This window comes from Solanum lycopersicum, chromosome 12, assembly GCF_036512215.1.
Source record: "Solanum lycopersicum chromosome 12, SLM_r2.1".
NCBI lineage: Eukaryota > Viridiplantae > Streptophyta > Magnoliopsida > Solanales > Solanaceae > Solanum > Solanum lycopersicum.
The window spans coordinates 62,068,555-62,074,554 of NC_090811.1; positions in this window are offsets into that span (position 1 = coordinate 62,068,555).

Genomic DNA, 6,000 nt, shown 5'->3' on the forward strand with positions numbered 1-6,000 from the left:
TTTTAATTTTCGTTAAATAAAGGGTATATGTGAGACATTTTGTAACGGCAGGGGTATATGTGAGTCATTTGTATAACGGTAAGGGCATATATGAGCCACTTTTATAACGAGGGGTATATCAGCTCTAAATGACAAAGTTGAGGGGTATATCAGACCCTTTTCCCTTTATTAAATGCAGAATGTTAGAGATTGGATCACATTAAATTATTGATACACAAATTGTCATATTTAAGTAATTATCAGTTACTTTGTAGTTCTTAATTGAATGCAGAAATGCTAGAGATTAGATCTAATTTATTCATTTATAAGAAAATTGTGATATTCAAGTAATTTTCATTTACTAGCGTTGCTATTTAAAGGTGTTGCATTTACACCTTTTACACAAAACTCTTAACAATCATCTATCCTTAGATCCTTGATTGACTATTTTTGTTTTTGGTATAGAAGTTGCCAGTAGTATTAGAATGAGTAGTAGGCAACATAAATTTTTTCTCACATAGTACTCACTACATGCATGTGAAAAGGTTTACTTCCATAATGATTGTTAGGGTGAAGTTTTCTCAACTGTCATTTTTCACGATCCGAGCTCACACCCTGAACGCGGACAATACTCCACATTCATTTTTGATCCCCAAGAGAATCCTTATCTTCTCTGACTACAGGCAGAAAACTAATTCAAGCATACAATGCTTAAAACAAAATAACATTCATTGAGACTCAAATACAAATCTTTAACTCAAATGAATAACTATGAATAAATGATACATACTTCTCAACTGTATTGACTATCTATGAAGCCTCTACTTAAATGACAAAGATGAAAGTCGGGGCAAGACCCACAAAATCCTGAATAAACTAAAAAGTAAATGATATTCTCTAGAAGCAAGGAGATACACCATAGCGAACTCGAACTCCATATGGTTACAATATAGCTCCTGATGATGACCATGTATATATTTATCTGCATCATGAAACGATGCAGGCCAAATGACTCAATGCGTGGAATGTACGAACATGTAAGGGGATTATAAAACATAAATATAACATTGAACTCGACGAAAAGGTGTCATACTTGTATCCTCTCAACTCACTCTCTAAGCTCAACTCAAAAATAAGATACTCAACTCAAAGATAAGATATTCAGAGGTATACTCAAGGATATTCAAAACTACTCAACTTACTCAACTCAGAATCAGTCAAGGATAAGATACTCAACTTAGTAATTGTAAGGTTCTTAACTCAGTGAAATGGGGATCAACTCAAGAATAAGGTACTCGACTCAATGAAATATAGTTTAACTGAAGATACTCAACTATGCATACACAATTTATGATAGAGCAACCATAAAAGATGCATTATATGGAGAACTTTTAGAACAGTAACTAGCAACTTACATAAATAACTACATTTATAGGGTTAATGAATACCAATAGCTATAATTATGTTATTTGCAATAAATGGCTACAATTTATATCATGTTTTTGTTGTATCTTTGTATTGTTTTTTTTTGTTTTTTTTATTTATACATTAATACATCTTTAAGTACAGCAAACTAAATAAGAAATTGACTCTAAAAATAACTCACTATCCTTACATTAAATCATACAATGAGCAACTTTCCATAATTAACTTAATAACTATATCATACTAAACTATGGATATTCAACTTATGATAGAGCAACAATAAAAGATGCATTATATGGAGAACTCTTTTATATATATATATATATATATATATATATATATATATATTTATTTAAATCTGTGGGAGTTTTTCTAACCAAGAACCATCACTATAAGCTATGTGATGATACAATGCAACTTCTCCGGAACGGACCTACCTGAAGCTTAGGGGGTTCACCCAAACCCCTCATTAAAATTACAATGTATATATAAGGTAGACTTAAGAATTTTAGTGTATAGATAGTAAAATGAACCCCCTCAGCAACCAAAAGAAGAGCGTGAGTCGCTGGAAAAGGCGGTTCATTTCTAAACTGCACATTTCGAGTTCGATTCTCGATGTGTGCAAGAAGATTCAACATTTTTTTTATTTGAAAAGGTTGAGATGGGCTGAGCTTTCTGCTTAGAATACTCAATAAAAGGCCTCGTTATTTGTGGATTCAATCTAAAACTATATTATTTTCTTTTATTTCTATTTTTTCTTTTTATGTTATATATTTTTCTCATTTTTCTTTATTTAAATTTACTAGCCACATTTTTCATATTTTTATCTTTAATTCATCTTATTTATATTGCTTATTTTGTTTCTACGTAACTCTCTTGTCATTTACTAACTTAAAGAAACAGTTTGAGAAAATGATGAATTGTTATTAAATTTAAAATTGAATTAGAAAACTGTTGTATGAAATAAAGTAAATTAAGATCAATTGAATGGAAAACTTGAAAAGTTGTGAATATTCTTTTAATAAAATCTATTTAATTGATTTTTTTCTTATTCCATTGTATCTCTTTCTTACAATTATCAAGTCAGTTATTAAGAGATTAAAACTAAACTAAATTTATTTTATTGGTTCAAAATTTATTTTTTTAACAAATGAATAACCTAGTAAATTGAATTAAATGAACTAAAAAATCGACGATGTCATTTATTTATCTTAGGATATACACTATGGTATTAGTAACTTGGTCTTTACACCTTTCTAATGAATCTTGATTATTTTAAAGTAACATGCGTATGATCATATGCCCACTAATTCAAAATTTTGAAAAAAAAAATCTAAAAATTAGAATACTGCAAAATTAAAGGAAAGACATTAGAAAATCTAAATGCTCCATGGATCAGGGTAAAAGTAGGAAAAACTTAAACACAACATGACAATATAAGTTAAATTCATCAGATTAATATTAAAATTTTCCTCCCATGCCACTTGGTTTTTCATCTTGTAACTTTTACGTGTTTGTTTTTTTATACTTCAAACCCACTCAATAAAAATTCTAGATCCGCCACTCAACCTTCCGCCCACGCTAACAGAACTGTCGTATAACTTGTCGGACTATAAAACCTCGCAACTATGTGGATCTACTAGTCTATGCTAAAAAGCACTAAGAAATCATTAGTATGACCCTTTCTACCTACGTTGGCTACATGGTTTATGGAGACTTGAGTTATCTAAACTCATCTCCTTATATGTAGTCAATACTACTCCCAAAAATATACTCAGTTTACATTTTCAAAAAAATATTTTGAGATTATTACTCAAAAGTCTTTCTCTTTAAAGAGATGTTACTCAAAACTCTATTGGAAATCTCAGTTTCCTCCTCTTTTAAATGTAAAAACATATATTCTCAGGAATACTTAGATTCCATATATCATGAAATTGAACTCGACGCTACTCTTTCTCAACTCAAGTACTCAAGTCTTAAAATAATTTTAGTAAAATATTGTAAAGGACTTCTCATAATAAAGTTCATGCTGAATTATGGATGTGAACGACTCACATTAATGTTTTCAATAACCATAACTAGAACTCAATACTTGAGACACAAAATCTCAAAACTCAAGAACTTTAATGGTAATACTCATTTCAAAAATGCTCGATTCAGAGGGTCATGCGGAATTATGGGCATGGACTACTCAACCCGATGACTCAAAGATACTTCTCATCTCAAGACTACTCAACTTAATGGTTCATGCGGAATTATGGGCATGAACTACTCAACTCAAAGACTTCATGGATAGCAAATTTGACAGACCATACTCTACATTATAGAATTGATGGAATCGACAAAATTCCATTCTGAGACTTGATACTCCAAAAGACAACAAAAACCTTTTTTCTTTAAAACAACATTAGCCTTTTAAACTCAAATTTTACCAAATTCTCAACTTAAAACTCAAAGTTTGAAACCAATTTTCATAACCCAAACACAAAATACGCGGGGTCGATAACGGGAGGGCAAAATGATAAATTGAAGAAATATTCAAAGAAAATGACCGACCAGGTCATTACCAAAGTTGAGGGGTATATCAAATCATTTTTACTTTATTTTTGAATATTCTTTTCCTAATAGCCATTTTTATTGGAACATGTATATCCTATATTGATTCAAAAAAGATTAAGAAATACAAATATTCTCTATTTTATTAGAATTGTTTTTAGTGGTTTTCGAAATGAAAGTAGCAATGCGGTTACTGATCTATATTATTAGCTAAAATGTAAATGTTGTTATTCGATTTTAATTTGGTAAAAGAGATTAAAAAGAACAAAATGTTATTTTCTACTAATGTATTAATTAAAGTAATTTTAAAGGAAAATAAACAAGAATAAAATTCTATAAAAGTAATAGTTTTATTAGAAATAATAAAGAGCAACTTACATAAATAACTACATTTATAGGGTTAATGAATACCAATAGCTATAATTATGTTATTTGCAATAAATGACTACAATTTATATCATATTTTTGTTGTATCTTTGTATTGTTTTTTTTATATATATATTTATACTTTAATACATCTTTAAGTACAACATACTAAATAAGGATTTGACTCTAAAAATAACTCACTATCCTTACATTAGATCATATAATGAGCAATTTCCCATAATTAAAATAACTAAAAAAATTACTTATTTAAAGACATATCAGATCATATTCTTTATCAGGCTAATAAAAATTGTGATATATCATACTCAATTTTCTTGTTGTCTCCATATTTCTTATTCTGGCATCGTAAAGGTATTAATAATTTTTTTCCCCATTAATTTAAGTAATTGTTGTATGTAAACTGTTGAATTTGTGAATGAAGGTTAAGTATTTCGATTTTGAATAGGTGAACTACATTACAATAGATACACTAGTTGTTAAACAAAAAATGAATACACCAACATAGAATACAATTATTACATTGTTGTTAAACACAAAAAAGAATACGTTGGATACAACTATACTTGTATTCCCTAATCAACTTTTTTCCTTCGATTTAGTACTTATATATATGTAGATATAATTGTATTCGTAATCAACATTTTAACTTGTGCTTATATAACAATACAAGTATCTATGTATATAAATATGGATACATTATATAAACGTGCAAAAAAAGATACAATTTGTGGGTATCAAACTGTATAAGTATGAATATACTAGACAAACGAGCGAAAAAAAAATACAACTTTTGGGTATCAAACTGTATAAGTACGAGATAAATATGCAATTTAAAGATATCTGATGGATACAAAAATACAAAAAATTTTATTTCAGTGGTGTAAAGTATCTTGAATTTGAATGAATTTGGGGGGGGGGGGGGACAGAAAATATGTAATGTATGAATATTGATGAATTTATTTTTTGATGATGGTAAACATGAAAAAAAATCACAAATGTGCCTTACATAATTTATTAGGCATTCAATTATAATTACTTTTCTATTTAATATTTATTTATTACAATATATATATATATATATATATATATATATATATATATATATATATATATATATATATATATATATATATATATATATATATATATATATATATATATATACACATATATATAGTCTAATTATATCCATATAACATGAAAAAAATAAAACATAGCTATTTTTCTTGAATATATATAGATGTCATATTATGAAGTTATTCCAATAAAATATGGTCAAAAAGAAAAGAAATGGTACATTTATTATGAAAATAGCATTATTAGATTAAACTGTTGACAATAAGAACATCTTTAGATCAAATTATTAACTTAAGACTAACTGATTTTATTAATTATATTTCATTTATAGTCGTACTTCATTAAATGCAGAAAGTGTTAGAGATTTAAATTATAGGAAAATTGTCAAATCCAACTAATCATCAGTTACTTTATATTTATGTTATTTAGCTAAAATAAAATTACAGATAGTTGTAACAATAGTGTTATTTAATACTTTGTATTGATGATTTTGCTATAAAAAGGTGTTTCATTTCCACCTTTTACACAAAACTCTTCAAAATCATCTATTCCCAGATCTTTGTAAGTAGTATTAGA